Raw genomic sequence first — 27,946 nt, 5'->3', positions numbered from 1 at the left:
CATATTTTTATTGTATTTCTTTATAATAATTAACATTTCTTAGTTTCTTATCCCGTTATACTAGTTAAAATTCACATGAGACTGTATAGGCAAAACAAAAACAAGCACATAAAAGAGTGTTCATCATCACTCATAATTTGGAAATGAATTTAAAGTAAAAATAAATTATAAAATGTTATACTCATTAGATTTACAAAAATATAAACATCCATCAATAACAAACGTCGGCTGAGATGTCGAGAAATGGGACATCAGAAACTGCTGGAGTGGGTGCAAAATTTTGGAGAGCAATTTAGCTGTATATCTCAAAGATGAGATTGGATACGCCACACCCTAATAATATTACTTCTAGGCACATCCCTAGAGATGCTTTCTTGCATATGCACAGAATCATGTCTAAAGATATTCCTTGAAGCATCTTTGTTGTGGAAATTTGGAGACAACACAAATGTTCATCAATAAAATGACTTATGACAAACTCTTAATATGGGATATAGGACAAAATTATTTGATTCCTTAATATGATAAATGTTTATCGAGCATCATGTACTTTTCTAGTCTTGGCGGGAAGAGCAGCAAAAAGCAAGCAAACAACCAACAACACAGAGTCCCAAATGTAATTTGGTTTGGAAGAAAATTATGTCAGATCATGATAAGTGAGAAGAAAAATAAGCTAGAGTAAGTAAATACTGATAATGTATGGAGAAGGCCACTGTCTCAGATAAGGTGGTCTTGTAAAGACTTTTCTTCTAAAGTGATACCGATCAGAGACCTGAGTAAGTAAGAGTGCAAACCCTGCAATAACATGAAGAAAGATAATCCTATGCAGAAGACTCACTTCCAAAGCATGCGTGTCAGAGGATTATAGGTTGCAAATTTTAGCCAGAGAAAGTAGAATAATAGAATCTCTTTTTTCTTATCTAAACAAGACTTAGAAAGGAGCATTGTGGAGATGGGACGAATTAAAACTTTGGTTTTAGACACATTAAATTTGATATGCACATTAGGCATCCAATTAATGATTTTGCATTAGCAACTGGGTCTTTGAGGTTGGTGTTGAAGCAAGGAAATCCAGGACTGGAGGTATATATTTGAGAAACATCAGTCTATAAATTGTTTTAAAACCATGAGACTGTCAGAGATTACTTAAAAACGTGAGTATAGGCGTTTCATTTCTGAACCTTGGTCTACTCATGTATTAAGAGATTGGAATAAGATGAGGATTCAGCAAAGGAAAAAGGAATTGTCACCAAAGATAAAGGTGAAAAACCAAGAGAGATTGGTGCTCATAATGTGAAGTTAAATAGAATGGAAACCACACAACTATGACAAAGTACGATTGTGTGTGTGCATGTGCGTATATTGTGTGTGGATGTTGTATGTGTCCATAGAGCAAATTCTGGACAGAGAGCAAAATGTTAACCTAGGTTTTACCATCTAGATGTATCCCTAAGTCTTGTAGAGGATACTATTACATTACCTAGATAAATTTAATTTGATTGCCAAGCTACCATCTTGTAATTGTCACTGTAACATATAATCTGCAACCTTGAATTTTGAATGTCATGGTGATTTTCTTATCTATATTTCCTGAAGAAGTTAGTTTTCTACAGCCTCTTAACACAGATGAGAATTTGATTTAAGTAGTAATTTACTACCAGATGAAGAGAAACTGACATATTTTTCTACGTACTATTGTGGATAAATTTTACTTTTTCTTTTATTCTCTATTGATTGATTTTTAAAATAATCATGTATTTTTACAGTTAGTAGCAAAAGTGATTTTCATTTTTAAAAAGTTAGATATTCATAGATTTGGTCTCAGAATAAAGTTTCTACTGTTGTTTACAATTGTATTGTACCACCTAATATTGACTAGTTTTCTTTTGTAAGCTTTTATAGTGTTTTGCTAGAAGCACGTCATTTACACAATTAAATACCCTTTATGTTACCTCTATTATTTATAAGAACAAAAGCCCTGAGAAGAAAAAAATTTGCTATATATTAGATTGATAGTCTTGGCTAGACCTTAATGCACACACAAAAATTCATGCATTTTCACTCTCATTATATAAAATGAGAGGCCTCAAAGTAATTATGTGGGAGATGGAATACTACATAGGAGAAACTTCTGTAGACATTCTCTAAATCTTGTACAATAAGCATACTTTGAATCACCATTTCCTTAATTGACCTCCTGTACCTGTGTAGGAGGGCCATGTTTGTATGTGTGCAAGCATACATGTGTGTGTATATGTGTATTAGTTGTAGAAGTCATAAAGCATTAAGGTAATAGACATGCCACTTATTGCTAGTGTCCTTGATAACATGGACTTCTTCAAGGATTGACTAAAAAAATCTGCTTGTTCACCTTATCTTCAAAAGCACTGCTGATATTTTCAGAGGGCATATATGAAATATAACACCCTCTATTTATGCAAAATATCATTTAAGGTCTATCTTAATTTGAATATATCAAAATATCTGAAGCAAATGCAAAACTGGAGTTGGGAAAACAGAGTTGCATACTTAGAAGATCCAATCATCATTGTATTTTTCAGCAGCTTGCAATGATTTCAAAAAGTTCAGTTTCCTAAAAGAACAGGTATGATATCTTTCTCTAAATAAGTGTAACATTGACCATATTGTCAACATGGAACAAAATAGAAATGAACAGGAATGAAAATTGCCTTTTCTCTGGAGGAGGCAGTTGAGTTTCTTTGGAAGCTTTAGCACATGATGGTTAGCCTCCTGAGATGGACAGAGACCTTAGTATTGCAAGACACCCATTACCTTGTATTCATTGAGGTGCGTTCTGCCACAGATCATTCCTCCTCTACTGAAGATAATTTTCTCTCTATTGCCCTCAAAGACTGATACCCTCCCTTTGCACATACACAGCTGGATTTTGGCCGTTTCCACTCCACCACCTTTAATATTACTCTTTTTGTTTGGCATGTCAGAGACCAGGGGCTAAAAATGTCAGCTGGAGCCCAAGCAATATTCAAAACCTAAGCAGAAAAGTCAGATGCCACACAATGCCAATAAGGGAGGAATTTCAGAAAATGGTGACAGATCACATGATCATCTACAGAGCAGGAACTTTCAACTCTTTCTGTTAAAATAGGCTGCATTATTGTAGCCTTGATTTTGCAGTTATTTGGAATTGTTCTGAGTTTTTTCTTTTACATCACTTACGGTCCCAGATGATACATGTGACAGCTGTATCAAGCAGGGCATGTTAATAAAAGTTTTGCATTTATCTTCTTAAGAAGTGATTATCTGGAAAATATGGCAATTAGAAAGCATGCATTAGAAATAAGCTCATTCTTTGCTTATATAAAAATGAAATCAGCTATGGAACTGCAATTATTTAGTACTATTTTGGCTTGTTATGAAATCAAGCATGTGTAGATGGTGGGTCATGAAAAACGTAAGTATTCAAGCAATATTAGAAAAATGCTCCTCAGCAGTCTATACCACAGCTTTTTTAGTGCCATCAGTAGAAAATATGAGACACCTTCTTTTAACAATTTTAATACACTAAAGTTTATGGACAAGAGAGGAGATGCCCTGAAACTGTTCTTATAAATTGTTATGTAAAATAATTATGTTTCTTATAATTAGAATAATGTTCTCATTATGTGCTAGATTAGATATACCCCAGTTAATTAGAAGATAAACTTTTCCGTGATTATGGATGGTTTGACAATTTCAAAATGAATAGGTTGAAAGCACTGATATAAAGAGACTGAAAACTGTTTTCCCTTCTGTGACATTAAAACCCTTCAGGGACCCTGGTTTCTGTCTTGTTTTCTCATGTTCCTTAAACACTTTCTAACTATGTCTGCATCTGTATGCATGCTAAAATGGTAACATGCTAAATTAATCATTGGGACATTTAAAATTTGAATTTATATAATCATAAAAGATAAACTATGAACCTGAGAGTGTACAAGCAAATTCAGTGCACACAAATATTTTGCCAAAGCTTTCTATTTTCCATTTCAGTTCTTTTTAATTTTTAATTTTTGATCCAGAAATACATGTATAGATTTGTTACATGGGTACATTGCGAATGTGGGGCTTAACAGAGTTGTCAACCGGACAGTACCATTTCAACATATCCTTCTAAAAGGAAAAACAGTATTAATTTACTTTAATTTTCCCACTTATAAAGAAAATTGTCACAGTTGATTTTGGGTCACTCAAATATTATTGTAAGAGATTTTATGCTTTAAACACAAACTTAGGTGAATATATAAAATTGCTTTGGACATCACTATTTTTATCATACCCTGCTTTCATAAATTCATCACTATTGGGTGGAATATTTTATTTTTTAGGATTCTTTGAAGGGCAGTAAATGTGCAATGCCTTGATAATATGTTACACTGATTACTTTAGCAGAAAAAATACATACATGCCCGCAAACCTGCATGCAGGGACACAGAGGATTGAGGGAGAGAGATAAAGGAGAGAAGAAAAGAGGGAAGGAGAGAGATAGGGAGAGATTGCTGGTATTGGTGGTGGGAAGTGATTGACTGTAGTTCAGTGTTCAAATTGGTGTAAAATATTTGTTTATTACTCCTAAATTAATTCATGTTTGTTGAGTGCCTAATTTTCCACACAATAAAGGAGAGAGTGTTAATGGGGGAATTGACGTAGTAAGATTGTGCACTGTTGCTGTCATGCTGTACGCTGTGAACGACAGTGAGACCTGGAATTTGGAGGTTATGTAGGCTACAGCCTGTTTTCTGCTCAATTTCCATGAATTGGATAGTGGAGAGAAGGGCTTGTTTGAGTCTCAGTTTTGGGGAGTTTGGATGTGAAGAAAAGGAGATGAATGAATATAGATCATTATATAGATGGCTGAGATAATGTCATATTTTAGATAAAGGAAGTTTTATTTAGCTGTAAATATGTCATCTGAGGGCCTAAAGCTCAGTATTCTAGAGTTTCTGTTTCCTGCCATGCACTCCCCTAAATATTGTTATAAAGATTAAATATATTTGAAAACACCTTCTATGGTACCTGACCCAAGACACTCTCTAAAAAAACATGGTTCTCATTTCTGGTTTGTTTTTTTTTTTCTTTTTCCTGGTGGAAACATACCAGAAGCAGTCCTGAGGTGATTATTGATCATAATTGATTTTTTTCTAGATATGCAGTGATAGCATTAAATAGTTGTTTTATTATCACTCAAGGCTTCATGGTATCATGTGTATGATGTCAAGCAAATGATGTACGTGTCCCAAACACATCATTTGCCTAATTTTGGGGGATAAACCTAGGTCTCTCACAGTTTTAAAATCCTGCCTGTTTATAACTGTTCATTTAGAGGTATAATCTGCTAATTGAATTTATTAAAAACTTGCTTATTTCTTTTGGGAAGTTACAGTGACTAGAGGACAATGACCTAGTACCATGTTAAATTTAACTCTATCAACATTTGTCAATGCACACTCTTTCTCAAGAATTATGATAAAATTCTAGGGTGTAAAATAGCCATAAAATAATAAAACCATGGACAAATATTTGATAAATATATTAATATTATTTCCATCAGGTAAATAATTTTAGTCATAGACATTGACTTATATGCATAAAATGTGAAGATGTTTTAGAGTAACATACAGCATTAAATGTTCTTAAGGTTTAAATTCCTAGATTAAATTTATGGTTCTAAGTGTATTGAAAATGTTTTTTTTAATTTGAAATCTATTGTTTTATTAATTTAAAAATGAACACAATATGTACTTCATGAAGGAGATACAGGACCACCTTAATTCTCAAAATTACCCTCTAATACAATTAGAGTCAATATATTTAAAAATGACCTTTGCTAAAGAGATCAACAGTGTTAACTCAAAATTATTTTTACATATTTATAAAAGATGCAACTTGCTTATGTTTCTTTAGACTGCTACCCAAATGCTAAGACATTGATGAAAACTTTTGAATTGAGGAAAAATAAGTAAATAATATGTATAGATGGCAGAAAGGACAGATGATTTGCATCCAGAGAAGATTTTATTTCTATGTATATTTATTTTTAAAGAATTTTTCGGTAACTACAAATGCTGATAAAAGTCGTGCAAAGAATCTTTTTCTAAAATGTGTGTATTATCTATTTGGGCATTGATAATAGCTGAATTTTAGAAGCTGATGATAACAACCAAAAAATGTCTATACAGTTTCAATTTCATATACATCAAGATGAGCCTAGGTTAAGCTGAATCAAGGCATCCTGTTATTTTGCCATGAAATAAATAAAGTTATCTATTTCTTATTCTGCTAGTAGAACTTATTAATTTTATATGACATGCTAATTTTTTCTCAGTATTTCCCTTCTTAGAATTAAGTAATTTTTTTTCATAGCAATGGTGTAAATAATGTCAAAAAACAGACCACAGTTTTAATGAAACTATCTTATACAATAAAAATAGTTGGAAAAATAGTTTAATGTATTTTTAAGTGAATTATTCCTATTGCTAGAGTAATCTACAGATGTGTGCAATTTTGAATTGGTCAGTAAATTAAGTAGTTTTCCACAGATTAATGAGATTTTCTAAATATTTATAGTTTAACTAGTTTCACCAATATTCTCTTAGTCATCATAGCAAATATATTTTGAAGTAGATTAAAAGTAATTTAAGTTGTTTAAGAGAGTCTAGCAAGTGATTAAGAATATTTTTAGCTACATACAGATTAAAAGCTTAAAAATATAAAATATACCTTGGCATTTAAAAAAATATTATTTACACATGTACACACACATGTGTGTTTTCTTTGCCAAATAAAAATGAGATCATAGCATGGCAAATTTCTAAGAAACACTGAGTAAAATAACTAGAAAGTGTCATCTGAGTAAAATATTTTCATGTTGTTAGGTAAATATTTGAAATTGGAGGGCAAACATTGTCAGTTATTTACCTGAATGTCCCAAGGACCAGACAGTCTCCATCCATCTTCAGTATTATAAGAAATAAGAATCCTTCCTTGAATAAGTTGACTGTTGAGGGAAAATGTTCAGACAATGTTTAATTTTTAGAAATTATTTTACTAAATATTTTAATTTGATTATATCTTCACATTTGAAACGTAAACACTGAGAATCAATCACAAAGTTTCTTTCATACTTGGTTTCTCTCAGTGTGAAGCAATTCTAAAACAAAGCAAAGAAAATTTAAATGGCTTTCTTCTTTTTATGAAAGTAGTGGGAAGGGCTATAAATTCAAACAGACCTAAATCCAGTTACCATCACTCAGTTGGAGGCAAAGTCAACCCCGTAATAAAAATTAAAGAAAATGGCTCTGAATTACTCCTTATGTTGCATCTGGCATTTAATTGACATATGTCAATTAAAAGTAAGTAAAAATCTTTTAATCGAATTTTACATTTGTATAACTCATTTTATCTAAAAGATAGGTTTGGATATACTGAAATATTTCAGTTAGTCTCTGAAGAAGTCTCAAATAATGCTGAATGATCGAAGCCTATTATGTGGTGGAATAAGTACTAAACTTGGCCACTCAAATGAAGACTGTTACTCATATGTCGCTGTATTTAAAGCTGTGGAAGGGAGGAGGTCTCTGGGATATTTCCGTTCATATTTGATCTTATACTCATTTCCATTTTATACTCGTTTGACTGTTTCTTTTTATTGCTGGGCATCAAAAAACTATTGAGTTATCCTAATGGAAATTCTTACTGTTATTTTCATCTTTATTACTTCCATTAGGCATTCAGGTCACTGGTTGGTGTCTTTTCTCATTACTGCTTCTCAATTTACATTTATGTGTTCTTTCTGTCAGTAAGTTTTATAACAGTCTTTGTAAACTCTATGCTAGAGTTTATAATAGAATGCTTACAAATAGCCCCACACATCCTGTGACTTCTATGATTAATCCATCAACTGCAGTTAATGTATGGAGGATTTCGGGTTTCTATAAGATAAAGGCATATCTCAGAGGGAAGTGTGGAGAGTAGGGGATAATGAGTGAGAGTCATCAAAACGGTACATCAGAAAGGCGTTTGGCTTCCTTTAAGTTACCACTGCAAATGACACACACAGACTCAACTTCTTCCTCATAAGGCAATGTAAAGTGATACCCACTTACTGCAAGGAAAGTCAGCTTAGAGAAATTCACACATGATAGAGGTATAAACATTTAAAGAAAGGGCTTAAAAAATAACTCCGTTTTAAATAGCAAACTATTTTCTGTTCTAAATGTTTCTTGATTTTGCCAATTATACAAAATATTGTTATACTGTACAGTGTAAATAGGAAGACTTTTTGGTTTTTCTTAGAAATGGAGTTGGTTTATTTAGTATACATTTAGTCCAAAATTCGAACTATTTTCTTTCCACCAATGGACAAAGTTGGTGAGCACAGGATACTCAGGCAATAAAATATCTCACAATACAAAAATCATCCTGAAGGTCATAAATTGCATTTTCTTCTAAGTGACTCTAACATGTATTGAAATTTAGAGGTTATCGAACTTACTTCTGTTTCCTAGTAAAACAACTTATAGAAATAAAATTCATATTTTGCAAGCCAGATGTTGACTATTATAATTTTCATTGATTTGTTACTAATTTAAAATTTTTTAAGTCCTTTCATTTATCTTTACATGCCAAATAAAGATTAAACATTTTCTAACTTTATGATGGTGGTACTCTTAATGATAAGGATATTTGTCAAAACAGTACTCGTGACTATTATAATCACAGTCTTTCTGTATCTCTAGTGTCTTTCCTGCCAACCAAGAACAGGTATACAAAGAAAATTTAATTCCATTCAAGTAAAAATGCAAGAAATATTAATCTATTCAGCAATAGAAGGGGTTGAAGTGCCTAGCAGCTCCCAGTACCTTCTTTCAGCTGAGATGTCAGCTGGCTAATCTAGCTGTATAGTCTGTTTGGTTATCCTGCCCGGTATGTTATTAGCAAATCTTTGAAGCCTAATCATGGCATATATGCCCCACCCTACCTCAAGGGAATGTCCAAAATTCAGGCAAACAAAGAAGATACAAGTTTCCTAGATAACTTACTACTTTAATCAATATTCAGTTATACATGTATTTTATACTTTTAAATATTATACTTTCATGTTTTGTATCACAATTGCCATCTAATTACTCATAATTCAGATAAATTTATATTGTTTTATGAAAACTAAACAGGTGTGGTCTAATAAAATCAATATTTTGTTGCAAATACCAGCTATTTGTAAATGCATAGAAAAAAAAATCTTGGATAGATTATTTACCCTCAAGTCGCAGATAACTATTTGAATATTTCAAAAATTCCTAAAATAAAGTTTTAAAATTCCCAAAGCTTAAATTTGCTGTTGATTCAATGCACTTGTAAAATCATGATGTTTCAGTAATTATTTTTATACACAAATTTATCCTAGTAGAAAGATTTTCATTGCCATTTAGTAAAAATCTACCAAAATTTAGACACTGGGATTTGCTTTTGGCTTCACTTGTGACCCTAAGAACATCCAAGACTTTAATGGTGATGAAGATAGTTCATTCAAATTTATCTTCTTGATTTTTCTAAGCACTTCTAGTGAGCCAGTATTCATAAAAATGTTAAAAGACAGGAGAAGAAAAGGCCCAGGATAAACAATAATTTGGATAATTTGTAAATTGATATTTTATTCTTCTTGAGAATTCATTGTATATGTCATCCCTCAAAAATAAGGAAAACCATAAACAAAAATTCTGTTCTAAAATATCTTGGCAGTAATGTTTGCTTTTCGTTGTCCTGAATATTTTGGGCAAATTTTCAGTTAAAATGGATCGCAATTAAGTTATTTTAGGCAGAAATGTGTCTTAACCTTTGATGAAGTTAATCATTTTAGCATTTTTAAATCTTAAACTATTTCTTAAAATGACATCAAATTGTGGCATTGCCATTTGTGGAGGTTCGCATGCTCTTGATGCATAAGGATTTGGCTTTCTTTTTTTCCCCCCATTCAGTGAAAACATGATTGATTCAGTTTTATCCCCATGCAGAATGCCACTGATATGATGCCACATATGTATGCCCTATTTAGAAAAAATGCAAATTAAAAGGATATTATATTTTCTGCACAGTCAAAATTATGCAGATGTAGATTTAAAAGACCACATGCAGAAAATTACTCAAGTAAAATTTACTTACACCATGTTTCCTTTTCCACTGACAGGTAGCAGATTTACGAATACTAAACGGCCTTCATCAAAACAATGAAATGGCCAATGTGGTTCTTTGATGACTTCATTCTGTCTTCCATATATGCCCAAACCCTCTTAATTGCAGGTGTTTTCTGTGTACCCAGTTATTTGGGGGTTCCATGTTATACCCAGGCATGCTTAGGTCATTCTGGTTTCCCAGGGCTTCCTTTAGGACCTCTAGATATCCAAGTTGTCAAAGTCTCATTTCTCAGCTTAGTGTGTCCAGACTCTCCAACATACCCCTGTTCGATTCTGCATCACAAGGCATCAAGACAGGGATTCAATATTGCCTAAAGCAGTATGGGCCACTAACTTATTTGATAAACGAATTGCCGTTAAGGCTCTTTGTTCTTTCATTCTCAGCTGAAATGTGTGTATGGCAATAGGGGCCTCCCATGGATAGTCCACTTTTGGAAATTCTTGGGTGGTGTCACCATGAAAGACATGAAAGAGTAGAGGAAGATATTTAGGAATGTACCCACTTCATGCAAAAGTTGTGAGAACAGTCCTTGATAGATGGACAATGGTAGCTTCATTAAACAGGACTCTGATAATAAAGCCTCTTGGTAAAGTAAGAAAGACAATATTTATAAGCCAGTTCAGTCATTTATTATTCCATGCATACATTTGTTCAGTACGTTTTATTGTGCTAGGACCTGGACATACAGAGGAGAGGGGTTAGACACTGCATCTCCACGTGTGGTTTGCAGTCTAGCAGGGATGCACCCGTGTGAGAGAGCTGTGCACCTGTTCAGTTTTGCTCATCCCTAGCCCAGCTGAAAACAGAATTAAGGACAGCAAGTAATGCTAATAAAAAAATAATGATGTTCATCAAGTGATGATTCAGATCACTTGCCTCTCATTGTTCACCCCTGGACAAAGTTGTGAAGAATCCTGTATCTCAGACTGCCATGTTATTTACTTGTTTAAATAACCTGGTAATCCCTTTCTCCTCATGTCAAATGCAAACAGCATTTTCTGAGATCTGCTTATAAGACTACTTTTTTAAAAATCCATTCTTACTCTTGCTTTTCTTCTTATTCTCCCTCTGCAGGCTACAACAAATTGGATTGTAATTTCATCCACAATTATTCCTAAAATGACATTTATACTTGGAATTGTATTTTCTTTACAGAGAAGTGGGTTAAAAATCAAGACACAGTTGAAACAGGGAAAGTATACCCTTAAAGATATAGCTTAGCAGTAAGTGTATTTGTACATTGATAAATTGATCTTCCAAAGAAACCGTATATGATTTTTGAAGTGCCTAGTTTTTTAGGTCTTTGCATTTAAGGAATCCATGTGTGGTTGGGAAAAGCACCTCAGTCTCTGTAATTCATATGTAGAAAGTTTTTAAGCTTCATGAGATGTCTGTGTTCCCTTTGTGACTGCCCTATGCCTACTCTCTTGAATGTCAGAAACGCTGATGTTCAAGAACTTTCATTATCCTCATTTATCCTGGAGCTGTGTGACATGCAAGGCACAGTTCTAAGTAGTGATGCCATTCATATCCAAGAGCAAGAATCAGATACTCCTAAGCAAAGATCCAAAACTGAGTGGCATTGTAATATTTTTGTTTTTCAAATAAAGAGATTCATAAGATTAATCTATCTACTAATGCATGGCTCTATCTAAGCTTGCTAGCATAATAGATGAATCATGGTGAGCCTATTTCTAATATATTCCTTAGAACTTACTGTTTCTCTACTGTCAACTACTTTGACATCTTCACTTTTTGTCTTTAATGCTCATCCCTTTTTTCTTCTCTGTTCATGAATCTTAGAGCCCACAGGTAACTGACACAGAATGTTGAGAATAATACGATACAACATCTTATGGCATTCTGGAGACCTGGCAGCCCTTTGGACAGTATTCCTTACATTTGTCTATTCTATCTGCTCTCATAGAGTTTATAGACTAATTCCTAGCAAAAAACCAATCTCTATAGGAGAGCTTTACATATAGGCAAGGGATCTCTGAATGATTACTTTTTAAAAATATATTTCTGAAATACAAATTGAGTAACATACTTCCCATAAACAGGTAAAAACTATGATTTATTTAAATAACCATTAAAAATCTGAAATGGACTCATAACAGAATGGTATTCTCACAGCATACTGGAGCTATTTAATTCAGTGTTTGGAGTCCCAGGGAATCACGGGGCCATGACATGCAAACTATAGGCTCATATGTCTTCAAGTCGCATTACTGCCAGGATCTTCATTAGTAAAGGAGAGTAAGACTGTATTTTATAGTGTCTTGCTCTTTTAATAACCATCTTGTGAAGTTGATAAGATGATACTCCCCACTTTGTAAATGAGAAAAGTGGGATTCAGAGTCAGCAGTGATATGTGAAGAAGCTGCAAATTCAAACCAGCTTTCCCTATAGATAACACTTTTCCAAGATTGCCACAATTCTATCAAGTGCCTGGGCCATGAATTCACTTTCTTTCCCTTTTTTTTCTTTCACACACAGCCTTCTATGTTCAATATATGTAAAGTCAGTGCTATCGCTTGTCTTCATTTTTGTCACCTGCAGAGGTGACAGGCATTCTTCCAGATCTTAACTTTTCACATTAGATGGTGCAGAATACTAATTTTGAATCCTACCTCTATCATAAGCAAATGTTCCAATGTTAAACATATGGTCAAAAGTAATTAAATACATACTTTGCTTGATATTTCAGAGAACTGACTTTCCCCAGTAGAAAGGATTTTGTGAAATGAGTGATTAAATTAATGAAATACCATAGAGTATGTTTATGAGGTTGGTATGTAGTAATGGCAGAAAAAATAAACACAGAGAGTGATGTTTTGTTGTTCTGAAGGTATTTATTGTCCTTGACTATTATCCAAGAACAGATGGCAGAGGCTGTCAGCTGGGTTATGAGGCCCCAGCAAGCAGGAAGTAGGTGATGATAAATGGCTGGTAATTTCCCATAGTGGAGCCGCCATCCAGAAGGCGCTGCTGAAATGAATTGATACTGGGCTAAAACATCATCTCTGGAATTTTGTCCAATATTTCATATTTTTTCCTTAAGAAAAAAAAAACACAGAAGTCTTGTCCTTTGCCTCTATGAAACCTTCAGAAAACTGACAATAATTTGTTGGTTCCATAAACAAAATTATTGGCCTTGTCTAAGGGTGAAACCTCGTATTTCTTCCAAGATATGTTGGAATTATTTTTTCCTTCTGAAAGCACTTGGGTTTACTGATTTTTTTTTTTTTACTCAATTTTTGCTATCCTAACCTTGATTTGGTTTGTTTGTTTGGTTAAAAGTTTGGTCTAGAAATTTTTCAAATTTATTTGAATCTATTTTTAGGTAAAAAAAGAAAAGATTAATTTATTTAAACAACTGATTATTAGGAATATATTTTGGGAAAAAATGGGTTGGATTCAAAAATAGATGAAACATATTTCTTTTGTTCAAAGGAGATTAATGTCTTAATATACTAAGCAAGTTTCTATTACAAAATCAGAATAAGTTAGAATTGCAGTTGTATCTCATTTTATCTGTGTGTCTACAGCCAATAATTTTATCTTTCTGGACCTTTTAGAAGCCAGCACCTATAACAGGCAATTAAGAAGTGGTAGCCCGGCTGGACGTGGTGGCTCACACCTGTAATCCCAGTACTTTGGGAGACCAAGGTGGGTGAACCACAAGGTCAGGAGTTCAAGACTCACCTGGCCAATATGGTGAAACCCTGTCTGTACTGAAAATACAAAAATTAGCTGGGTGTAGTGACAGGCACCTGTAGTGCCAGCTACTTGGGAGACTGAGGCAGGAGAGCCACTTGAACCCAGGAGGCAGAGGTTGCAGAGAGCTGAGATCCCACCACTGCACTCCAGCCTTGGTTCTGTCAAAAGAAAAAAAAAGTGATAGCCTAATATGAAGAAATAGTGATGGTAACAGTAATAATAATAATGGCAATACCATGCAGTGGAAGAAGCAGCCTGTAAAATATTCCAAAGGACCATATTGGATTATTTTATCCTATAAAATAAAGTGCAATCAGATACAGCCGCCCACCCTGTGAGCTTCACATGGAGTGAGGCAAGGCACAGAGACCTCCCAAGTAAGTGGCTACAGAAATGATAGTGAGATCTACTTGCTGTCAGAGGTGAACTGCTTCATATATCACAAGTGAAAAATACAAAAAATAAAAAGCACGAGGGCTGTTTAGTCAACATTTAAGTGTATTTTAACATTATTTAATGCAGCAATAAGGGATGAGAATAATCTGATACTTGACATTCCCACAAGAATCAATCATTTAAAAGCCTCTTCTAGTTGTTGTCCATCTTAAACGTATTAATCACTGCCTCCTTGAGGCTTATGATGTTAAACTACAGGTGTAAATTGATGAAGGAATACAGAAAAATATTGGTTTTTCAAGTCCAAAACTGAGTAGAAAAAATGCTCATTTTCTTTTTTTTTTCTGTTTTTTAATGTTTTTATTATACTTTAAGTTCTGGGGTACACGTGCAGATTGTGCAGGTTTGTTACATAGGTATTCACATGCCATGGTGGTTTGCTGCATCCATCCCGTTTTCATCTACATTAGGTATTTCTCCTAAGTTTATCCCTCCCCAATCAAGGATTAGAAAACCTTCAGTTATAAAGACACATGCACACATATGTTTATTGTGGCACTGTTTACAATAGCAAAGACTTGGAACCAACCCAAATGCCCATCAATGATAGACTGGATAAAAAACTCATTTTCTTAAACAGGCATGCATTAAAATACTTTCAGTAATTCCACCCTGCAAGTACCTTGCTTATTACTGGTAGCTTTAGACTATCAAACTTTCCAAATCACAGTTTCTGTTAAATCTCTTAAATAACTGATATGTGTCTAATTTTCATGTGTATCAGGTACATATTAATATTACATTCATAGGTGATTATTTGAATAACTTCCTTTTTCTATGTGTCATTTGTTTCAGAAAACACATTTGTTTCACAAACAGGAGAGGGAGACTATTTCTTGAAAGTCCATAGGTTATAGCACACTTTAAAGCAATTTTCTGGAAACTAAAACTATAGATTCTATATGTTCAGGTACCAGAGACCCTTCAGAATTTAACTTAATGTTCTGGATGGCAGTTGGGCCTCATTGCTATATACTCCCTTATGAAAGACAAAGGGAATTTAAGATAATTTTTTTTGTCCTTACAATAGGGGTGTAGAAAACCTGTCTCTTTATGTGGAAGTCAGAGGAGAAAATTAAGAGAAAAACAGACAGGGGCAGGGAAAAAGCTGCATTCATTCCGGGGTGGGGGGTGGTGGTGAAAGAAAGCTTACAGGGTATTTTGCTAGGTAGTAACTCTTAGGGACACATATTGCTTTGAAAATTTGCACCCCTGTAAAACGTATACATGCAAACTCTGTGTAATAGTTCCTGGAGTTTAAGCACTTCCAAAAATGTCTGTCTACTGATACCAGGTAAAGAATCCTGGGTCTCTTTAGGTAAGAGAATGCTGATAGTCATATGTGCTTGCAGTGTATTTTTAATATTAGTTACACTGATAGCTCAAACAATTTGTTTATTTCTAAAGGTGCGTATCTTGAAACTGGTCTTAAAATCACAATACCCATTTTAACAGTATCGTTCTGATGGATCACTCGTTATATTTTATCATTGGCCAAACATCCAAAAGACAGAAAATATTTAAAATATGAAAACAGAGGTCATGCATGTTTTGCCAAAGTATACTCCATAATTATAAGTGATCCGAACGAAAACATCCTAGAAAAAAAGTTTAACTCCTTTGACAATGTAAAAATGTTGATAAAATTATTTGGACATTTATTTAGATCCTGAAGCTGAGAAGTGTATCATTAAACTCATTCTTGGAAAAATACATATGCATTGTAAATCTTAAAATTTGTAAATTATCTATTTTTATGAACATACTTTGTTTTATAAATAGTATAATGTTATATATTTATATGTGTTATCTATCAAATTCAGAATATTTACTTCTGACTTACTAAAAGAGACAGTGAAAAGAGGAAGGAAATTGTAATGGAATATTTCAAGAAATGTTCCTGGAAATGATGAAACTATCCCTACTCCTAGATGGATTACTGAGATATTTCAATCCATTCATGATGAAAGGATGATTCTAAAAGCTTCCAGAGAGGTGGGGAAAAGTGATATACAAGGAATCAGGGGTCAAAATAGCTTTGGGTTTCTCAACAGCAAAACCCAGGTGAGAAAGCAGTGTATGGAGCAGCACATGGATGTGCACTGTAGACTCATTTTAGGCTACACATTGATTATACGTGAAAGTTTCCAACTGTCTGAATTATACATTATTTTTATTTAAGGGAGTTGTAATGAAAGTATCATTCTTAGAATTCTTTGCTCTTAAATATGAACTCCACATTTCAAGTATATGCATTTGCTTAAATGTACAAGAAATGTTTCATGTATATAATTTCAAACTTACTTTGAATTTTTCCTTACATTAAAATTTGAGAAAAGAAACAATTTGTAACCATCTGTTGAAGTTGAAACAATCTTCTTTAAATTCTAACCCAGTAACCAGTCATGCTTTCTGCTCCAAATTCAACTGGCACTGCACTGTGCTTGATTTTTGACATTTCGTGATTCTCTGTTGTTCCTGGATAGTTTGGCAAGGGTTGTCTTTTGGACCTGGAATGTTCTCAGCCTTTGGGACCAGATGCAAGTGTTGTCTGCCTGTGAGTCCCTTCCTGTCTCTCTGAAAATGCAGGGGCACCCGTATTTACGGCATCACTGTCATGTTTGTTATTCTTTGTGGTATTTGTGTGTTTCTATAGTAGTGTTAGGCTGTGGACAAAGCAGAGCCCATGTCTTATCCAGGCTTGTACCCCACATCTTTATGTCTATTCAATGATATTCCAAGTCTTAATGTCTGATTCAAAGTCATTAAGAACTTTGAAAAATGAATGTATTTTAAAGGATTTATGTCATTTATGGTAATTTTAGGTACCATGAGTCAACAAAATTATCTTTCTCATTATTTTTAAAATTTTATATGTAATGTAGATCATGTATTCCATATCCAGGGCTTTTGGCTAAGCAACCTACAGCATTGAATAGATCAGCAACAATGCAGAATGAAACGTAGAATTCCTAGAAAAAAACCTATAATTCTGTAGTAAATGAGTCACATGAGAAGTAAATGTCCAAAGGGGTCTTTTGTGGGAATCATCACAATAGGCTAAAATTGCTAGGAATTAGAAAAATTATTATTATGGATTTGTATAGGACTATAGGTGAGAACAGTCACCAAAAATGGGAGACTGTTTTTTTTTTGTTTGTTTTGTTTTGTTTTGTTTTGTTTTTTTTGAGACGGAGTTTCGCTCTTGTTACCCAGTCTGGAGTGCAATGGCGCGATCTCGGCTCACCGCAACCTCCGCCTCCCGGGTTCAGGCAATTCTCCTGCCTCGGCCTCCTGAATAGCTGGGATTACAGGCACGCGCCACCATGCCCAGCTAATTTTTTGTAGTTTTAGTAGAGACGGGGTTTCACCATGTTGACCAGGATGGTCTCGATCTCTTGACCTCGTGATCCACCCGCCTCGGCCTCCCACAGTGCTGGGATTACAGGCTTGAGCCACCGCGCCCGGCCCGTGAGACTGTTTTAATGAACTGTATGTGAATCGATGAGGGTCTGATTTGGTGTCAGAACAGAAAAATAGATACAATTTGCTTATGAAGAAAAATAGATGTAATTTGCTGGTTGTAATAGATACAGTCTGCTTATAAGCTGTACAGGGCTTAAGGACCTGCTTGCAGGGATACATCCATCGTCCAGACGTGTATTGGAATATACACTCATTTTGTTTTATTAAAGCTTGGTTCCAATCAGAACTAGATTGATGTTTACTTTGTTCATAATTTGGATCCTTCTCTCTTTACACAATTTTCTTGTACTATACAAGGTTTTATGCATTGGATTTTAATTAAATTAGCAAGACTGTTGATTTTGGAAGTTTATTTGAGAAGCTGTGATTTCTTCCCTCTAGACAGAACAGATAAACACTATTTTTATACTATTTTACTTTCAAGACATATGTAATAATTAAGATAAATGCTAAGTAGAAAGCTCAAAGTTATGAATCAGATACAGAGTGATGGCGTACCAAGTTACAGAGCTTTCCTTTGTTGATTCTGTTTCCCCTTTTCTGGCTGTTAATGGTGTTACTTTATTGTTTCTATGAAAACATGTCACATGGTGACATTCATGCAATACCAAGAAGAGACAATAACATAGTAATTGTCCAGCCTTTGACAAACACTGCCTTGAAACAGTGGCCAGTTTGAGGTAGCATAATCAAAATGAGTCCAAGGAACAAACAATGCCAACAAAACAGGAGAAGTAACTCTATTTTTAAATTTTTTATTGGAAAAAATCACTTTCTAGTCTTGGTTTTCACAGCCAGAGCCTTTTACTTTGCTCTTATCTGGGTTTACCATATTTTGACTATTTTTCTCTGGTCTCCGACTCATTTAAAGCCTTTCTTGGCTCCCATTCAGATTGGCACCGAAAAGGGCAGTGTTTCTCCCATTGTTAAGGTGACTCTCTTTGTTTCTCAGCTCTTTCTCTTTGACTCTTGAATCATCACCAAGCCTCTACTCCTTGCTGGTCAAAACTTGGCTTTCTTTCCCACTGTTGTTAAAATGTTCAGTTATAATTTAGAAAGAGAAAAGCAAACTGTGTATTAAACATGATTCTCCAGTATTTTAAGCTTGTTCCTCAAAACCTGAAAGAATATAGGATTAATTTTATCAATTAGGCAAATAATTGCCTTCTCTGGGCCAGGCCAAAGAAATAAACTCACAAGAAAGAAAACGTTCCTTCCTTCATAAAACTGATAGTCTTCAGGAGAGACTAAAAAAATCAGACATACCAAAAATAATGTAATTTGAGAATGTGAAGAGGACAATGAAGAAAATTAAAGTGGGTGATGATGTCATGCATGTGCAGTGGGGAAGTGTTACTTTGGAATGATCAGCTGGAGCTGGACTGTGGGAGAGGTACCACTGGGCCTAGCACATGAATGATGAAGAGGACAGGGCCATGCACACAATTCAGGCAGAGCTTTCCAGGCATGAAAATGACAGATGCTAAAGCCCTAGGACGGGAGATAGGTCAAAGTATTAGGGAGCAAAAGGAAGACCTCACTGGAGTTTGGTGTTTGAAAAGAAAGGCGTCAGACCATGAGGTGAAAGGAGGGCAGGAAAGAGACGCAGGTGGCCACGTGGCCAATGGGAGAGGGTGGCCTGGATTCTCACAGCAGAGACTTTGCTTTTCTCATTGCTCTGTCTGCAATGACCACATAAAGATGGAGACAGTACACTCAAGAAGAACCGAATGGATATTCATTATGAAAGTGAATTTTGTAGCCAGGTGTGCTGGCTTATGCCTGTAATCCCAGCACTTTGGGAGGCCAAGACAGGCAGATCACCTGAGGTCAGGAGTTCAAGACCAGCCTGGCCAGCATGGTGAAACTGTGTCTGTACTAAAACCACAGAATGAACTAGGCATGGTGGCATGCACCTGTAATCCCAGGTACTCCAGAGGCTGAGGCAGGATAATCACGTGAACCCGGGAGGCGGAGGTTGCAGTAAACTGAGATCACACCACTGTCCTCCAGCCTGGGCAGCAAAGTGAGACTTGCATCTCAAAAAAAAAAAAAAAAAAGAAAAAAGAATATTGAAATAGAAAGGGGATTATGGGGTGTTAGCACAGAAGCTGGAGAAAAATTAGGGTTTATGGTAATTCAGGTAAGGTGCAATGATAGCTTGGAGCAGAGTAAGAGTAGTCGAGAAGGAATATGGTAGATATAGCTGGACTTGCTGCTGGCATATACATGGAAGTTGGGAGAAGCGCAAAATCCAAGATAATTATTTTTGTCTTGGGGCTCTAAAGGGTATAAACATAGCAGCATATTTAAGAAATGAAATACAAATCAGTTAAGAATCTGTGATTGTCAACAGACAGTATAGTTCTACATATTCATACAAGTGGTTCTGTCTTCTAATATTCAGGTGCTACTTAGATGACTAGTAGTAGTTATTATGTATATATTAATGATAACTCATTTTAATGTGTACTGTGGAACACAGGTAAAAATAAATATGATTCATGTCACAGTGATATAATCTAGTTGATGGGTAATACATAAGATTTTCATTTATGGAAAGCATCAAAGCAATACAGAATAAGTATGAATTCAATGCCAGAATGATTACCTGGGCTGAGGTGGTTGTGGAAGAGGACATGAAAAGAAGTTTCGAGACAGACTTCAAAACATACGTCTCATTCAAGTCAGTATAAAAGAGGAAAGCATCCTAGGCCAATGAAAACATCACAGGAAAGAATGAAAAATTACTCTATTAGAATGTTGAATGAGTTGGAAATTGACAGGAATAAAAATGACTAGTCCAAAATTAGCGAATTTAATTCAAGGCATGACTAATGTCAAACCAGTTAGAAAAATTGTACATGAGGGAGAACAGGGTACTGTGCTAGGGTAAAAACCACCAGAAAAATCAAAGTTGATGGATTTAGGACTTATTTGTAAGGAAGAAGCGGAATAACATGTCGACAAATGGGATGACAGGAGCAAGTAAGTGAAGAGTATCAGGGATTCAAATGTTAAGTTCCAGCAGCTGGAGACTGAATACCCAATGAGTAAAAGGAGGAGGCAAGAATTAGGAAAGGGTAGCACCCATCAATTTTTAGACCTGTACAATTTCAGGTCTTGGTGAGACCCCACAAGAGATACTTTTAGATGAATGGAGTCTCAAAGGGTTTTAGGCTGCAAATTTCTATCTAAAGGAAAAATATTAGAAGTGCTACTTGATTTTGATGATGGAAGGATGGAGGGTACTAATGAAAGGGTGAGTGTCTCTAAGAATTTGGGCAAAGATGGGAGCCCACTCATGTGATGAAGGAAGAGGCAGAAGCAGAAAGTACACAGGAGGTGAAAATGGAACTTGAAGAGATCTGGAATGAAGCAGCATTCAAGAAGCTCATGGGTTTGGGTGGAAGAGTTTTAAGAAGGGGGGTGGTCTTTACAACATACAGGTCATGGAAAAGCTTGAGGGAGAGAAAATGTGACAAAAAAGAGATCTTCCAAATCAGCTAATAAGGAGATCTTCCCAGTAGAGATAGGAACACTTAGGACCATTCTTTAAATCACAGAGCTAATACATTCAGCCAGGACTCATATGTAGATTCCTTTGCAAAAGAATTATAAACATACCTTTCCTGGATCACAGATTATCTAGTTTTGGGGTTTGCTACTGACTTTGATAATTTAGGGTATTGCAGACATCTAGCTTTCTCTCCCAAACCCATGTTCCTTTCTTCCTGCTTTTGCATGCTGGCCTCCGAGAACATACATCAGCCCCTCCTTGCTGCTAGGTGTGGCCACATGACCAGGTTTAGCCAACTTGAGATGAACAGGCAGATATGTGAACTTTGCACATACATTGCTTGAAATTGCTTGCCTTGATTTTCACCTTTCCCCAGATCTTAAAGTTGGAGCTCAGACTTGATGGTGAATCACCTTGAAATGTGTACATAAGAATGATGAAACTTTGAAGTCCAGGTTAGTTCCATCTTCTGCCTCTGACACTGGATGATGTCAAAGGTAGAAGATGGAACTAACCTGGACTCCAGAATATCTTTGTGGAGCCAAGGTTTCCATGGCAGCCTGGTTTGCTTACTCCCGGTTTCTTTTATAAAAAAGAAACAAAGGTTATGTTTGTTGTAAACATAACATTCTTGTTACAAAAATTTGCCTATTTTTGTTATAAAAATGTGCCTATTCTCTAATTTGTTTGAGAGATTTGACCCTGAGTTTATTTAACCCCCACCCTTGTAATGTGGGCTCCTATTTTCTCACTCTCATGAGGCTTGTTCACAGAAGGTTTTGACAGAGTACAAACAATTGGTAAGTCAATCTTACATTGAGACTAGAAAATATTTATTTTCCACACTTTTGTTTTTCCAAACTCCTTGTCGTTTCTCATTTTTAATACACGGCATGCCACTTCACACCTGCCTTTATTGTGTCAGTTTTTCTTTCTTCCTAGAATGGCCTCTCCAATTCTTTGTCTGGCTTATTCTACCCTATGTCATAAAATCCAGATCATGAAGCCTTCCCTGAGTCACCTAGAAAATGATTTCCTTCCCTGGCCCATATGTATGTGACCCACGTGCAAGACTCTATGCGTCGTCCTATTTTCTGAAGTTTGTTTTCTCTACAGAATGAACTGCTTGTTGAGAAGATAGCATGATTTATTTATCTTTGGTTTCTCATCCTCACCCTTTAGAGTTCCTGCTAGGTAGTAGGCTATAAACTTAGTCCAAGCAAAGATTTCTTAAGCGAATAGAAAAAAAAAAAAAAAAAACCAAGAAAAAATACTTTCTCTTTTTTTCAGGTAACAATTGTTTCATTATTAGGAATTTTAAAGCCAGGAAGGAAAGAATTTAGCAAACATGTATAAATTAGCAATTCAATGGTTATTCTCTATAACAAGAGCCAAACATTGTCTGCAATGATAGGACCTGTCAGAGAGATTTTCTTTCATCATGAAATGGTAAAGCTAAAGAGGATGGTAAAGTTCCTTTTCCAACTCGAGAAGGACAGAGAACATAGTGAGGTTTGATCCTGTCACTGTTTTATTTATCCTTCTGCTCTTGATCAGGACTGAGACACAAAATGTATTAAAACTATAAAAAGATACACACATCTGCACATACATGCATTCACACACATGCATTCTCACACACACATACACAGACACACATACATATTCATACACCTACACATGTACATATATCCACCATACATACTCCACACACATACACAGACATACATGCATACACATACAAACCCACACACATACACACACACATATACACACAAACACACATATACACATACACATACACACACACGCACACACACACACCTTTTCCCAAACACACATCTATATACTTTGTTTTATGCCAAGACCGTGTTCTATGTCAATCTCAAACTGAAACCCAGACTCCAAGGCTTAATGCTACAGATGAAAAATAAAATCACTTTAAATGCTATGATTTTGTTAATATTACAAAACCTGATTTTTTCACACACCCTCTCCCACTACAGACTGATGGCTGAAAGTGACAGCCAAGTGTCCATCTTTAACCAAATGAAAAAATAGGCAAGAAGGGATCCCGAAGAATGCAAAGGGAGTGGAGGAAATGGGCCACATCCAGGAGGGAATGGCATAGCATGGGTGATGAGGGCAAGTTGTTTATATGGAGCCTTCTTGGCTTACTATTTCCCAGGCAGTGTGCTCCCAGCCTTAGTATTTTGTGGTAATTTTCGCTCTTCAGGATGTATAGAAGAACCAGGTCAGGGACTCTGTGCTAAACTTAAATTATAGAATGGGGCTCATGGGATGGTGCCCTGGAGAGACAAGAGCCTTCCTGGAATGGGCTTGGGTTCTGGTTCCTCCTTGACCTGATTGACTTTGGGTTACTCACTCAATAGCTTTGCACCTAAATCTTTTTACATGCAAATTGAGTGGATTCTACCAAATGGCCTTGAAGTCCCTTTGTCTAAGATTATGTTCTTTTTTCCCTTGAACTCTACCAGTTTTGATAATGTGAAAAATTCACCATAGTTTTAAGACTCTATTTCCAAATGACCCATATTATCTAAGTCTGTATTATCGTAATTTTCCGTTGTTAGTGCAAAATGGAATTCCACAGTGGGCCTTGTGCTCTTAGGTCTTGATTATGCCCTTGCTCCTCATACAGAAAAAAGAGACTCACTTTCTGAGCCTCAAGAAATATTTTATGGCTTGCATACATAAGTTTTGTTGGCTAAGGATAGCAGTCGTAAAGCATAAGTGAAAGGTATTTTAAGTGTAAGAATAATTATTGGTCACTTTACTATCTTTAAGCTGTCAAAAACTTCTCAGGTGCCTACCCTAGATTATATACACATCCCCTTCCAAATCTCTGATTGATATGGAGTGCAAGTTTCCATTTTTAATTAAAGATAACATCTTTGCTTAAAAAACATGGCTGTTCATTGATATACAGATTGAGAAATCAGTGTGTCCTTTAGGAATTTCAAGCTGTGGAATCAACCAAAGGTTTGTAGAATAATAGGACCCTTGAGACTTTTATGATTCTAAGACTTTGATCTGCTACCAACAAGTCACTCAATTTTGTCTGTGAGCCTCACTTAATGTGAAAAAGCGATACATGATCTCCAGTAAGTGCTTTTAATGCAGAAAAAATGGTCTTACTTCCAAATAAGAGTCCTCATTTATATATTCATAGCAAACGATCACTTGTAAAGATTCAATGACCAATTCATCTTTCACATATTTAACATTTATTGAGTGCCTGTTTTTGCAGGTACTAAGAATATACCAGTCATCAAGAAAGAACTTCTGTTCTCCTGAAACGTGTAGTCTAGTTGGGGTTTGGAGAGAAGAAATAGGCAATAAACAACAATTAATAATAAAGGCATCCTTGTCAGATGGTGATAAATGATAGAATAAAAATGATATAGGATGGTGTAACAGAATGATGGGGCTATGACATTAGCCTACTCAAATCTCTTTGAATAGTTTTTCATTCAAGATTATATTCTGATGCATAAAACAGAAACTCCAAAACAGTACTGGCTGAAGCAGGATATAAATTTGTCTCTTTCATGTCATGTATTTGCAGAAGTAGGCATGTCATATATTTTCATGTCACTTACTTGTAGTAGTAGACAGAGCTCTTATATTAGGGACCTGAATACTTTCTAGCTTTATTGTTTTCTGTCTTTTTGGTCTACTGTCCTAACTGTGCCCCAGATCATCTTATCGTTGAAAGAAAAAGAGATGGGGGAATGTATTAGTCTGTTCTCACATTGCTGATAAAGACTTACCCAAGACTGGGTAATTTACACAAGAAAGAGGTTTAATTGACTCACAGTTCCACATGGCTTGGGAAGACTCACAAACATGGTGGAAGGTGAGTGAGGAGCAAAGTCACATTTTACATGGCTGCAGGCAAGAGGGCATGTGCAGGGGAACTCCCCTTTATAAAACCATCAGATCTCATGAGGCTTATTCACTATCATGATAACAACATGGGAAAGACCTGACCCCTTGATTCAATTACCTCCCATGGGGTCCCTCCCATGACGTGGGAATTATGGGAGCTACAATTCAAGATAAGATTTGGGTGGGGACACAGCTCAGTCATATTCAAGGAAAGAGTAGCAAACCTTCTCTGAGTAGCACTGCCGGATATCACCTACAAGTTCTGCTGTAACTCACTTCTTAGAAATGAGCTGCATTTCCCTATCTGGATGCAAGAATGAGGCAGAATTGCAGTCTTTTAGCTAATGACATTGGTAAAAAGAGGAGAAGTGTATTTAGTGCAGTAGGTATTTGCCCCAATCATCAATTATGTTTCAAGTACTATGGGTGTTTTTATTCCCTAAGCTGGTGGTTTTTTAGTGCTGATTTTTGCCTTAGCAAGATAAGAATTATAAGGAAAGCCACATTATAAGAGAGATCTACACCAAAATGTACAAGATAAAAAATATATAAATAAGAGCAGAAGCATGTTAGGAAAATGTTAAAACAATTTTGTGTACTTCCTACCGTAGAAAGAATTTCTGTTCCAATACTACTTCTGTGGGCTCTCGGCTATTGTAGTCATCAGGTCTAGAGCAACAAAGGGAAGATAAATGGGAGGTTGTTTCAGGGAGAGGAAGCAGACACAAAGGCCCTCAGAAGAAAGTGTGTATGGTGTGTCTGAAGAAGAGCTAGCAAGGAGTCCCGTGTGGTTGCAGGTTGGAGACTGGGAAGCGTGGCACATGATAATTTCAGAGAAGCACCAGGAGATGGGGTCTGGAACAGTCCTTTAGGCTGTCGGTAGCACTTTGGATTTTACCCTGAACGAGAAGGGGAAGTCACTGGCATGTTTTGAAGAAGGGAGTGACATGATTTGACATATATTTTGAAAGAAAAGTGTCTCTTGTATGAATTATTTTTAAAAAGAGATAAATTAACATAAAAATGAATGATGAATTTGGTTTTCAGACATAGATGTGCCATTTTATAAATTACCATGTTCTTAGAACTTCAAAAGTGCCATTTGTCTCCCATAAATGAAGAGTTTATTTGCTAATTAATTTACTTACAGTAGATATAATAAATCATATATCTGTAAAAAAAAAATGACAGGCCTCAGATTTCACCCTACTTGCAGACTGACATCATTTGTGTGACCGTTTGTTGAGCCCCAGTTCCCACAGGGGTAACATCAACAGAACCAAGTGACCCCTGCCCACCCAGCACATTGCATTACAAGAGAGGCAGCTTGAGATTTGGGAAAACAAATCATTTATAATGGGCATTAGGTATGCACCTGCCCTTTGTTTGTTCCATGGAAACACACTTTCTCTGCCTTCCAGGGTTGTTCATTATCAGAAGGTCCTTGAAAAAAGACCAGAACAAGAGTCAGTGCCTCCCCACAAGATATGCAGAAAGGCAAGAGGCTCTGGAGAATTATTTCCCATAAATGCAATTTTAGTAGTATCATTTTAGGATGTTAATATGAATGTATTTGTGCAAGACATACCAATTATTTATAAATTATGCTAATGTGAATTATAGATTTTGTGTGTCATTTTAGGATATTAATATGAAAAACCCACTTATATTGATAGTTGACGTGTTAAGGTACCTTAGAAGCATTAAGAATTCTTTGCAATGTGGTACACAAGTTTCACAATATGATTTCTACAAATGAATGACTTGGATTTTAAAAAGGCAATTAAAGAAAAAAACTACTCTTCTACTGATACATAATACGTCTTATACTCATATAGACACCAAGTGTGTAAGTTCTTTGCACACCAAGCAACTCTCCAATTCTCTTTACCAACCAACTGGGTGTCCTACAATTCAGTTCCATTCTAATAGTAGCTACCGGGAATTGACAGATCCACACACATTAATGGCAAATTCCTACAATACTGTCCCCATTTCAGATACCAGTCACAAGTCTCAAGTTGTCACCTGTAACTTCTAACTGACTAGCCGGAACCCCTTCTTTAGTTCAATAAATTTCCATAATGGCTCAAAGAACTCGGGGAAATGCTTTACTTACTATGACTAGATTATTATAAAAGACATAACTTAGGAAAAACCATACGAAAGAGGCAAGGTATACGGAAGGAGGGTGGAGCATCCATGCTGTACCCAGGAGTATCACTCTCTGAGCTCCTCCCTATGTACACCAAGCCCAAAGCTCTCCAAACCCCATTATTTAGGGTTTTTGTGGAGGTTTCATTTCCTAGTCATGACTGATTAAATCACTGGATATTGGTGATCAAGTCAATCTCCAGCCCTTTTTCTCTTTCCAGAGGTCCAGGGTTGGGACAAAAATGTCCAACTACTCTAATCATACCTTGATCTTTCTGGTGACAAGTCCCTAGCCTCCAAGGGTCACCTCATTATCGTAAACTCAGATATGACCAAAAAGGAGTTATTACGAATTTTAAAAAGATAACTTGTCTCACCCGGGTCATTTTGGGAAATTCCAAGGATGTTAATGATCTAAGCGTCAGGAACTGGGGACAGAAACCAAACATGTATTTCTTATTATGCTGCAACAATATTATTTCT

General features: G+C 35.6%; 1 protein-coding gene and 1 long non-coding RNA gene across 3 annotated transcripts in view; one reads left to right on the top strand and one right to left on the bottom strand.

Moving 5' to 3' along the window:
• The window catches only part of FAM155A (family with sequence similarity 155 member A), a 669,060-nt gene that overhangs the window by 262,012 nt on the left and 379,102 nt on the right, over nt 1-27,946 (top strand). The window lies entirely within an intron of this gene.
• Nucleotides 18,605-27,893, bottom strand: LOC116528905. Its single transcript, XR_004259271.1, has 2 exons — nt 27,841-27,893; nt 18,605-18,902 (listed from the first exon to the last, which is right to left on the bottom strand). It is a non-coding gene; the product is annotated as an uncharacterized LOC116528905 (long non-coding RNA).

The sequence above is a fragment of the Sapajus apella genome, unplaced genomic scaffold (genome assembly GCF_009761245.1).
Source record: "Sapajus apella isolate SASKATOON/1434 unplaced genomic scaffold, GSC_monkey_1.0 scaffold60, whole genome shotgun sequence".
Lineage (NCBI taxonomy): Eukaryota > Metazoa > Chordata > Mammalia > Primates > Cebidae > Sapajus > Sapajus apella.
Note: the sequence above shows the minus strand (reverse complement) of the source record. Positions and strands in the feature narration are given on the sequence as shown.